The sequence below is a fragment of the Nannospalax galili genome, unplaced genomic scaffold, assembly GCF_000622305.1.
Source record: "Nannospalax galili isolate Female #2095 unplaced genomic scaffold, S.galili_v1.0 scaffold534, whole genome shotgun sequence".
Taxonomy (NCBI): Eukaryota; Metazoa; Chordata; class Mammalia; order Rodentia; family Spalacidae; genus Nannospalax; species Nannospalax galili.
Genome location: NW_008333994.1, coordinates 1,062,346 through 1,074,858, shown reverse-complemented (window position 1 = coordinate 1,074,858; position 12,513 = coordinate 1,062,346). Strand labels below are relative to the sequence as shown.

General features: G+C 42.3%; 1 long non-coding RNA gene across 1 annotated transcript in view; it reads left to right on the top strand.

Annotated features, from left to right (window-relative positions):
- The window catches only part of LOC103730654, a 127,110-nt gene that overhangs the window by 96,936 nt on the left and 17,661 nt on the right, over positions 1-12,513 (top strand). The window contains exons 4-5 of the long non-coding RNA XR_607107.3: positions 2,892-3,018; positions 3,832-3,977. This is a non-coding gene — a long non-coding RNA (uncharacterized LOC103730654). The remainder of the gene's footprint in view (positions 1-2,891; positions 3,019-3,831; positions 3,978-12,513) is intronic.

Below are 12,513 nucleotides of genomic sequence, written 5' to 3'. Positions count from 1 at the left end.
AGCTGTTCTGCCCTTTGAGAGTTCTCTGACTGGCTCCTGGACTTCTCCTCAAGAAGGCTTTCATCAGATGGGTGAACATGTACACCGTGACGTGCCAGGAGCTGCAGATCAATGTGACCATATCTGGATTTTGCATCCATGTGTGCATTTTGGTTCCGTGCTCTTACATACCTGCTTTGCCAACTTCCCTATGAAGATATAGCTAAGATCTTCACAGTGTTATTCTGTCAACAAACCAAGCAAGAGCCTCCCCTAGCTGTAACTCTCCTAAGATTCACAGGAGATGTTGATGGCCTGGCTTGCACTGAACTCTCAGGCACAGTGGGGACTCTTCCCTCATCTCTGTTTCAAATTAACCAAATGCCTCCTCTTCTTCCCTTGGGATCCCCCACCTGGGGTCTGAGTCTATGGCCCCCACCCTGTGATGTCATACATCAGAGAACAACACAACCCAAAGCTGCGGGATTTCTTTTAGTTGGCTTTCAGTAGTCAACATGTCAACACTTCGCAATAGAATAAAGTAGGTTGATCATAACTCAGTGACATTTTAATCACGTCTCTCAGAAGTGAGTGCATTAACCTTCTCTGCCAAGCAGCCTATCTGGTAGGAACGTAACGTGTGTTTTCATAAATTGCTGTGGGTTTGTGACAGTGTGGGGAGACATGAGGTACTGCATCACCCGCCTTCTTGTTTCTATGACAAAATGTCTGACAAAAGCAGCTTCAAGAAGGAAGGACTTATTTTAAGATTATAACCCATCATGGCAGGTAGAATATGGAAGAGGGAGCATGGGATAGCTGGTCACAGTCAGGAAGCAGAGGTGAAGGCCAGTGTTTGGCTTGCATTCTCATTTCTATTCAGTGCAGGAGCCCTGCTCATGGAACCATACCACCTTCCCTTGCTTAGGTCTTCTCAGCTAAACTCTCACAGATACACCCAGAGGTGGAGCTCCAAGATGATTCCTAATCCAATGACGTTTGACAATTGATGCTCACTATTATAGAACCACATGGACTCTCACCTTTAGCAAAGTCTCCTAGGGACATCAAAACAGGGAACTTTGTAAATTCATGGGATGACATGATAGTGACTTCACAACTGATTCTTCTCCAGGAGAGTGGGTATGTCCTTGTGAAAACTGTAAAATTAATTTACAACTATTTAGTTCAAAATACAACACAGTAGCCAGACCTGATGATACTTGCGTATAATCCCAGCTTCTTAGAAAATAGAGTGTGAGGCAGGATAATCACAAGTTGAAGATCTGCATAGGCTACAGTTTGGGCTCTAGATCAGTCTGGGCATCCTAGAGGGATCTTGACGGCAATTAGAAAGGGAATCAAAAGTGCTGTGACTATAACTCAGTGGTAGAGCACTAGTATGTGTGAACCCTGTGTTCATCAGAGTATGTGTGTGTCTTTTGTGTGGCATGTCTATGTGTGTGTGGTGTGTGTATGTATCTCTGTGTATGGTATGTGCCTATATGTGTTTATATGTGCCTGTGTGTATGCGTATCTTTGTATGTTTGTGCTCTACATCTTTGTGTCTCTGTGGGTGTCTGTGTGTATTTCTGTGTGTGCATGCCTGTGTATTCGTGTGTTTGTGTATGGTCTATGTTTGTGTTATATGTATATGTTTCTGTATGTGTCTTTTTGTGTATGTATGTGACTGTTATATGTCTCTGTGCCTGTAAGTCTATGTGTGTATCTCTCTCTCTCTCTCCTTCCCTCTCTCTCCTCTGTGTGTGTGTGTGTGTGTGTGTGTGTGTGTGTCTGTGTGTGTGTGAGATAACATATTGGGTCAGACTGTGGGAACTACCTGATACACTACGTGACCCCTTCCTATTAACAGATGTGTGCATTTCTCTGGATATAAAGAGAAAATTTCAAAATATTTTTTCTGTGCTATGATTTTAAAGCACACTTCTTTACAATAAAATACCCAAGTAAATTTTATAAGTTCAGATAAAAGACTGTGTGTAAGACTCTGAATGGTTTCGGCTGAATTTTTAGATGGGCCATTCTGTAAGGAATAAAAACTTGCCATAAGCTTAGTACATTTTCTACACAACTTTCTTAATGAGAACAAGTTGTGTAATGAGAATTAGTTAAAGGAAATCTTTTAACCTGTGTGATGGGAAGAAAGGAGAATGGGGATGTGTTAATGAACCTTAGAAAAGTTGAGTAAACAACATATGTATGTACTCTGTGGGGAAATACTGTTTAATTAAAACAGAGTTTATTCTATCAGCAGACACACCTGCTGCTTACAGAACTTCCTTCTGGAAACATCTTATACCTCTTTAGTTGAGATCTTCTGGGGATTTTCATGGTGATACCTCTCAATTAACCAGAACAGAATATTATAGGGCAGGCAAGATTTTACAGATTATTGTCTGTTAATTTTACAACTCTGCGTTTCATTTTGCAAGATCCCAGAAGTGGGGCCAGTTGTTTCTTATTGAAATATCTAAAGCCAGTCTTGCAGGTCTGAGGTCACAGTAGATGTCTGAGAAGTGCTCCTTTGACCTCAGTGTTGGAGCCAAAGACCCATTCTTGAGATTGACACTGAAGTTTATCAGACAGTGTTTGGAGGACATGGTGCATCTAAAAACTAGCAGAGGTGAGTGGGTCTAAGGGAAGCTATGAAGTGGGGTGTGTGGTTTATAATCAGCATAAGGGGAACTGGGTAAAGATATGGAAATTAAGAGGGCGTGACCCTCAACAGGTGTATGTTGTGTGGATTATACCCTGTGAACTTTTTCCATTCACCCGTCTTTGCATGCCTGACTATGCACCATCTCTGAGACCAATCCAAGGCACTGCAAGGCAATTCCTCTCCATCTTTTCCTGTTCTTCCTCTTCTCTCTCTTTCTCTTCCTGCTTGGCAGACGTGATCCAGTTGGCATGATTAAAAGGACACCTGTCTCGCTCACACTGGACCGTGACAGTACTTAGGTGTCAGAGGTGAAGCAATGAAGGGCTCCTTCTACGCTGTGCTGCTCTGATGAATACAAGGTAAGATGCTCTGGTCTGTTCATTTTTTTGTCAGTAAGTTTCTTCTGATCACCACTGCTGTTCACAGCTCAGTAGAGCTTTCCAAGGCCACTGCAGTGACCGGTCTGGACACTGACCACTCTAATAGAGTTAGGATTCCTCTGTTCAGATTTCTGTTTTGATGTGAGATTATTCACCGATGAGACTTTCCCCAAACATTCTGGGAAAAAGTGTACCGTGACCAAACAGGAATGGAGATTTTAATTGGGGAAAGATGAAGAGGGTGGAAGGCTGGAAACCGGAATAGATAGAGAGCTACTCTGTGTGCCATCATGGGGCCCCTGATCTGTCTGCACAGGAGAAAGACACGGCAGCCTTCATGATAGAAAAGCATGAGAGTAGGTCTCCCTAGAGGGCAAAGAAAGTGTTGATGAAGGTGGCACAGCTTGAAGATAATAGTGTTTGCTTCTGAGCAGAAGAGAGATTCTTCACAGGCAGAAGGAGCTATGAAAAATAAGGTGAGAGAAAAACAACTCCACATTAAAGTGGAAAAGAAGGCTTGGCAAGAGGTACGGGTGGGGAAACCGTATGGAGCTTATTGTTCAAGAAATAAATACTGAGATATACACTTGAGTGTCCCAAACATAAGTGATTGTCAAGAATACTTATTCTGCTTTGGAAATAGTTGAGGTAATATCACAATGTAAGGTAAAGATGAGAGAAAACACTGATTAAGACCTCAACGCGAGATGATAAAAAATTAGCATATGAATTCAATACCAACTAATTTTCTGTGCTGCCTCTAAAATTGTTACTTTTACTGTCCATCTGAAGGAAATGTCAAATCACCACCAGGGCTCTGGAATCCACCGTTCTCCATTTTCAAAAAGCGACAGATGTGCAGGAAGGTGTGCCACTATGTCTGCTGGGAAGAATAGAATCTGTGCTGGGTCCTGCTGCTCCAGAGCTGATGGACTAAGGTGAGTAGAAGCACTAAAGCTTGTCTTGGGGAGGGAATGAAAAGTGAGGGATGCATGTAGCCCAGGCTGGCCTCAAACTCTCTACATAGCCTCGACTGGACTTAATCTCCTGGTCCTCCACATTCTCAGCACTGCAATTACAAGAATGTACCACCATGTCCAGCTCCGGATAATCCGAATATGCAAAAGTGGAACTGAAACTGACTTTGGGACTGAAACTTGCTTTTCAAATACAAAATGTGCTTAAAAGACAGAGACTAAGTAGATAAGGTACTAAACAGAACAGAAGATTAAGGGTCCCGAAGAAAAGTCCAGACCATCTAGTGAGGAAATGTAGTCACAGCTCAGAAGAAGGCCCTCATGTCCAGCTTCAGCTTGGTCCACCTGCCGCAGAATTACCTCTCTCCGTAAGACTTACTCCCAGCTCAGGAGTGTTGGCTCTACCTCTCATTTGTACTTACGCATGACAGATTTGTTGGCAGGAAATCACGGTCAGGAGGGTAATTTCTTTTTCTTAAAAATTTTATTTTTATAAGATCTTTTGAGAGTTTCATGCATGGATGTGATATATTTTGATCAGAACCCTCCCCCCCAATCCTTCTCAGGAGTGCAAATTTCTTATGTGTTTAGCACATAATGAAAAACGAAACCAATAAGAAAATGTGGACAACATTGGGATTTCATTGTATATGAGGAACAAGAAAACTAAACACCCCCGAACTGGACATTTTTGGAGCTGGAGCCAGACTTCCCACAGAACCCGAGAGGACGTTGGGCACGATTTAATTTTCAATACATGAGTGTCTGATTTTCCAAAAGAGATTTGAAGAATAAACAGATTCTAAAGAAAGTAATTTTACCATCAAGATGAAGAAACGTGGGCAAAGAGGTGGGCAGAGCGTTAGGGAAAATGAGAAGAGTCAAGGCCGTGAATTCAGGGTAAATGGAGTGTGGATTGCTGGTAATTGACAAATAAATTATAGATACCTAAAGTCATCTGGCAGGCTGGCTCGGAGGGTGACAGCGATGCAAAGCTCCCCCAGACTGAAGTCGCTCGTACGTTCTGACGACGACTCACCTGGAGTAAGCCGTTGTCTTCCCCAAGTGTATTTTCCAGACTCCACTGCTTTAAACTCTCTTTGATTCTTTATCCTGTTATGTAGTTATTATTTTCATGATTTAGTCCTTCCCAAGTTCTCATTGCCTGTGATAGAGTTACTATCACTGTGACCCAATGGCATTTTGATAGCCCACCAGCTGGCGCCAGGCCTTCAAGGACAGTTTTTGGCAGGTCGTACTGTATGCCAAGCCATCGTCTCACAGACCTTCATCTGCGGTGTATAAAGCCTCTTTTTTTTCCTACTTGTTCAGCCTCTTATTTCTCTCAAAGTAAACACTGCAGTATGGAAGTTTAATGACAAGATTTGCTTCCTACTCAGATGCGGTCTTCAGTGGAGCACAGTCCGTAATGCTCCTGTTACAAACAGGCTGCTCAATACAATATTCATTGAGTTTAGTAATGCATTAGCTTCAAAACCCAAGAGTAAGTCATTCATGATGACCATGTTTAACAAAGAAAGCCAAATTTTGAGAGATTTTGTCATAATTCATTCAAGTTAATGAAACTAGTGAGTGGTGAAATTGTAATTCAAGCTCAGATCTGCCTGATGCCAGATATTAAGTGCTGATCAGAAATCAGACTAACCTTGTGTTTCATGTAATCAGTCCTTTCTGATGAAATGAACACAGAAGTGACATTTATTAGACACTCAGCCTGGGCTTAGCCAGAGCTGAGAATGATTATCAGTGTAAGGCCACGATACTTCCCTCGTTAGAGGCCGGTGTAATAGTCTATTATCTCGAGGGCCAATTTAAGCCAATCTGAGCCCCTGTGGTGCCAGCCCCTCTCCTCTTGCTGAGCACTGAGTCCTCAGTGACTACTTTATTTCCCTGGTCGTTACTAACCTGGGCAGCACGGGTCTGCAGAGAGCTCTGACAGATGTACCTGTCACTGTGAGGATCCACCTTCTTACATAGCACAGACTCAAGAAAAAAGTTTTTCCCACTAAACCTCTAGTGAATTATTTTTACAAATATAGACAATATTACTTCAGGTGCCGGTAAGTCATATGACAACACGGAATCTGATGAGGTGCATGAGAACGTCCTAAGAGTTTGGGTAGCAATAGAGACAGAATCCTGTGCATCATGCCGAGGGAGGAAAGAGCTCCCAAATGTTCCCTCGATACAGCTCTATCTGTGCTTCCACAGGCTTCAGCAAAGACTTTTTATAACTGTGTTGTATTTTCATTTTAGCATTTCAAATACACTAAATTATGCCATTTTTATGTACTTTCTGTTTATATTTGAGGTGGAATTTCACTGTGCATCTAGATCAGACCCAAATTCAAGAATCTGCCTTCTGTGACTGCAGGTGGGCAGCACCTGCCTGGTGTTCTCCTTGTTTGTCTGTTTTGTCGGTACACACATTAATTGAGTTTTATGTATTTTATAAAATATATCTTAGTTGTATTTAGAACCCCTCCCTTACCTGCTCTTTCCATATCCCCCACCATATTTCATGCATTCTGTCATATGTTATGCCGTATATGACCTATATAATATATATATACACACACACACATATATAACATATATATACTATATATATATAGTTTGTGTCCCTCAGTGTGAGTTTGTCTACTGGAGCCTGGTTAATTTATCTAGCATCATTCCCTTAAAGAAGACCAACTTTCCCTTACTCAGCAGTGATCAGGGTCAATAGTTTCTTGGTTAAGTTTGGGGTCTTTTGCCAATTTCCCAAGTTCTATGCATATATATGTGCATGTGCTTGCGCGTGTGCGTGTGTGTGTATGTAGTTTGAGCTTACATGGATCTTGTGCACCCTGTTACTGTTGCTGTAGGTTCATATGAGGTCATATGAGGTTGCCCACCACCCCGGTTCTTACAGTCCTGTTCTGTCTTCTGCACTGGTCCCTCACCAGGTGGCTGAGGTGTAATACAGGACTCAGAAAATAATTTTATGAGCCTGTATGTTTGATTCTCTTCTCTAACCATTCAATTACTTTTTATACTTGTTTCTTTTAAGCATTTGTAATATGCAGGTCATAGTAATTTTGACAAAATATAACAAGGAAAATGAGTGAGAAAATTTGTTTAAAATTTTTCAGTGACTAGAGAGAGGACTTAGCAGGTCAGAGTGCTTGGTGCAGGTGCAGGAGGAGCAGAATTCAGATCCCAGCAGCCATGCACAAGACCTACAACATGGTCCTTTGCACACCTGTAAGCTCGGCACTGAGTCAGATGGAGACAGAAGGACACTGGGCCTTGTTACCTATTTGCCTAGCTGAAAAACAGCACAGTAACAAAACCTTCATTATGTAAACCAAACACTATCACTGTTATCATTTTCTTCTTGTGAACAGACTAGGAAAACACGTTTACTTGCAATCCTTCTAATGGTGATCATTGACCCAGATATACGGCGGTAGAGGTTCTGGAGTGTCTCCTGTCAGCTCTGATCAGACATTCTTCACCTCCATCTATTTGCCTTGCAATAAAGCTGTTTCCTCAAAGCAAGGTAAAGAGAATTAAAAAAAAAATTCACACCATGAAAGGCACCTCAAAACTTACATAAAATAAATATTTCCAAGCTTATGGAGTTGAAGGATTCATAGTAAGACTTTGAAAATAAATCTCTGAGAGATGGTCTGTATCTGTATACGCCCACTGCTATAACATGAACAGGCCCCACAGCTCATATGTGGCCAAGCTTAGCTACGCATGTGATCCCAAAGAAAGTGTTAAACATACTTAAACATTATGGCATGCTTGTTTTATAAGTTGTTTTGTAACTCAGTTGCGCAGTTCTTGAGTGTGAACTTCGTAGCTGACAATGATGTGGCAAAGTCAGAACGCTGGGCACCCCTTGATCAGCACAGATTCTTCTGGTTGTAATTCTGGAACATGGGTGTCACTATGTGAGAAATCAGATGTCAACAGGGGTGCACTGGCCTTGGATGTTCTTCGGAGAGTCTCCTGCTAGCCAGCACTTCCACCTCCGAGAGCCTGAGCTCAGTTCTCAAAGTTTGCTTCCTCCAAACAAACAGCCGCCACTGGTGTCTCGGGCTCGTGACCCTCTGACTCCTCTCTCTGACCCTCTCTCTCTCTCCATCTAAATTTAATGATGGAAATTATACTGGGTTCACACGACACAGCAGCAAAACCTTGGTGATTTAAACTCAGAGACATAGCAACCTGCAGGAATAATTATTCCTTGTCCTGTAAAGTATCCACAGATTCCGGGGATGTGACATGCACTCCTTTGGGAGGTTATTATTTTGTGCACCAGAGTAGGAAAATGCACTTTACTGAGGGTAATTATTTTGTTAACACTTGAGGAAACTTTTCTTAATTGTGAACCTGAACCTTTAATGGCTGCACACATGATGCCAGCGTATTATGTAACCTGTACAACTTACACAATTTCTTTTTTTTGACAATTTGGCTTTATTCTTTTATATTTTCACCTAAATTTGAATTGATATTAGTATTTGGAGAAATAAATAGCATTTGCTTGAAACTCTTCTTCCTCAATCGTACAAAAATTTTTCTGGAGTACAAGCACTGCTGACCCACCTGATCCTGAGGCAGGCACTGTGCTTGATTTTAAGCTGTCAACACTCAAGGCAATAGGCTTGTCTATTGTGTAGTTCGTTACCATTTTAACACTTAGAGATAATAAGAAATCTTTAGGGGGACGGGACGTACTGTATCTATATAATACAAACGTTTTATTTTGCGTTCCTGAGGCTGGATCCCAGAGTTCTGAGAAAGGCCAGGAAACACTCCACAGGGAGCCACAACCCTCCCAGGTCAGATACAGGCTTGCATTCTCCAAACGTTAATCCTCTGGGATTAAAACTATTGCTGACTATTGCTTGAATGAATTACTAATGAAATTGATTGAAAAATACTGTTTTGTAGCCATAGGCCCCGTATTACCTCTGCGTTTTCTAGCCGAGTCTACCTCAAGCAGGCAAGCCCTCAGCTTCCTTCATGGTTTCTCTTACTTGTTTTGAATCATCACTGCTCACATAGCAACAGCGTTTCAGAGACCTCCCATCACTTTTTGGCTTTGATACTTGACTCCCATCACCCTGAGGTGGCGGGCCGACTCTTAATCACATCTCACTCCATTTAAGGAACTGTTCATTCTAATTCTTCTCATTGTTCCTCACTCATTCAATTTTGCGATATCATTCACAGAAATCTGTTTTAGATTTGCTAACCTAGGTCAACTAACCAGACAGAATTCAGTGTACTTTTTCTTTTCTTTAAACTGTAGTTGAATATTCAACTATCACACTGAAAATGTGCTGTTTCCTAAAGCCAGTATTTGGCAATTAAATGCAGCTTCATCGTATTGGGTGTGGTTTGAGGAAAACATTTCAGCCAGAGCCTACAGGGCTCCCAGAAGCTGATGGAGAACTGACCCCCGTTCCTGAGGAAAGCTTTCAAGTCCAAACCAGTTCAGAGACTCTTGCAAAGGGTTTTCACAAAGCCTAGAGGTCCTGGGTGTGACTGGCAGCCGTCTTACCTGCTTATGGAGACAGTGTTTATTGTAGGCTTTGCGTGTTGTCAATAAAAGCAGAAACCACTCTTTGCCCTCACTCTGAAACGGGAAGAGGTAACTACGGTGCAAAGTACTTGACACCATCGTTGCTGAGACATGACGCTTCATAAGAACTCCGAGTTTCTTTTGTTTCATATTTCTGAGACGGGGTCTTGTTATGTGACTCTGGCCGACCTGGAGCTCATTAAAGAGGGTAGCCTGGAACTCATGGTCTATCTCATACTTCAGCCACCCAAGTGCTGGAATCACAAGCCTGCACCATTGCATTTGCCTAGAGCTCTCAGTTTCTGAACAGTAGGTGCTATGACACAAATCTCATAGTGGCCCTGCAGTGAGGTCTGCACCTGGCCATCTTCAGAGAGAAATTCACAAGAAGAAAACATGTAGCTACCACTCAACATCTCATTCCACAGTCTCTGTCGCCTGAGGTACTGAAGCTTGGTTGTCTAACTGGCACACTGTTTATTCCACACCAAATGCCACAGTGTCTTCTGTCTACTTGTGTTGGGCAGGAAGCGTTCTCCAATGACTTATGCTCACTTATCTGCCTGCATGAACAAGAGAGATTATTAGCAGGCTCAGAGCTCTTGCTGGTAGATGGTGAGTGGAATGGAGCAGGGAGAGCCTGCTTCAAAGCAAACCAGGACAGTGGAGGGGAAGCGAGCAGATCTGCCCCTGCACTGTGCCGTCGACACTGCATCACCTGCCACCATGTGACTTTGCTCTGTTGATTGCCGAGAGCTGACAAATGGAAGCACACTGTCTTGTCTACGTGGCAGGCTGCTTTCCCTGGTAACAAAAACAGAGTTGTCAGGAGAATCTTTTTTACATTCATTAGAGCTGAACAGAAAGCACAAAGATGAATTCTACGGTTCCCAAGGTGTCAGCTACTGGGATCGCCACTGGTGATCAGAGCTTCAAGCATTGACGTTCACGTCACTGTTCCAGCACAGAGGCTAAAATTATCCTCTTTATTGCCTCTTTCTTACGCAAGGACAAATTAAGAAACAAATGAACATTTTAGTTAAGAAAAGGTTTGGAATACCAGATCTGTGTGAGCCTTTTAAAATATGCAATTCATGGGACTAGAGAGATGGCTCAGCAGTTAAGACCACTTATTGCTTTGCAGAGGACCCAGGTTGGATTCCCAGTAACCACATGGTGGCTGACAACCATCCATAACTCCAATTTCAGAGGATCTGATGCCTTTTTCTGACCTCTCAGGCATTGCATAACATGGGTGAACTTACATACATGCAGGCAATACACTTGTACACATAAAATAATATATTGGAAATAAAATATTTTGGGACCGGAGAGACGGCTCAGTTGTTACAAGCGCTGGGTGCTCTTACAGAGGATCCAGGTTGGATTCCCAGCACCTACATGCTTCTAACAATCTTAAGTCCAAGAAAATCTGACACCCTCTTCTGGTCTCCATGGATATTGCACAACACAGTTGCACTTAAATGCATGGAGCAAAACACTCATACACATAAATAAAAAAATACATGCAATTCACGAGAATGAAAGCTCACCTTCTTAGAGTTTTTTGACTCCTAGTTGTAGGGTGTTTTCCGTATGAAGAAAGATGGAGATGAAAGTTACCATTCAGGAGCTCAAACTTAGGAAGAAATGTACAAGCCTCTGAGAAGATCAATGCCATTCTGATCTGACATACTTTCTGTCTCAGGCCCTTTGAATTTGTCACGATTATGTCATAAAGGCATTGCTGAAGGGGACTACTGTGGGTAAGGTGGTAAGAGACATTCTGGCCTAGGGATGCTGAGGTCATTTAATCAGAATAAGAATGTAGTCGTGTTCCAGGGAAGAGGAAAGGGTATAAGCTGTCCAAGCAATAAGGCGAAAAGGAAGAAATCTGTCCGAAAATGGGCAGGTGATCAGGAACATATGAGGGGCATGGGCCAGATGGGAAGTGAATAAATACAGGAAAACACGTGCCCTGACATGTGCACAGAGCCAGGAAGCCACGTGTCCTGGCATGTACACAGAAGCAGCAAAACACAGGAAATTCAGGGTTGAGCAACCGTGCACTTCAGCCTGAGTCTGATTTCATTTGTTTATTCTTTTAGTTTTTCATTTACTCTGTGATGGGCATTTTTCAATGTTGAATATTTCTATTGTAACTCCTTCATTGCATATTAAATAAATTGAAAAGGATTCTACTAAAGAGAGAACATTTTAAAGGTATATTTTGTTAGTACTTGGGAGGAATTTACAGTCTCTTTTTGTCAAAAGCCAAGGAGGAGATTCACTTACGTAATTGTGCATTTTAGTTTCTGTAAACAGTTCTTTTACTCACAGAATATTATTGTTTGGGGTTGTCAGTGCTTTCTAAAGTCCACCTGTTAAGGCTTTGTGGTGTTCTTGGTGGAGGTGGCCAAGTGGAAGGACCTGGCCAATGGACGTGTTGAAGCATGTAGAGCTGTCCTCGGTCTTCTGGTCTCTCTCTGATGCAGGTCGCTCTGGATTGAGCTGTGTTGTTTCATCGCCCATGCTCTGCCATGAAGTCAGCCTTGTATTAAGCACAAAGCAAAGGTGCCAAGTGACCATGGGCTGAAGCTTCTAAATCTGGTACAAAAATCTGCCTCAGATATTTGTTACTGTGACAGAGTCCTGACGACTGACTGACTGACGGACCGACAACTGGCTGACAGGCCAGGCTGTAAGTGTTATTTTTAAGAACCTGCTTTCAAAGTTGAGCCATTTAAAAGTTGGTTAGCATTAGATAAGTTAGGGCTCAAACATTTTTATCTGTAAAGACAGCCTAATAATACTCTGTGCTTCCTGGAATTGTAAGGGAGGAATGCTATGAAAGTACAGCTAATATTACAGGGCTGGACTATAGGACTTTTATGA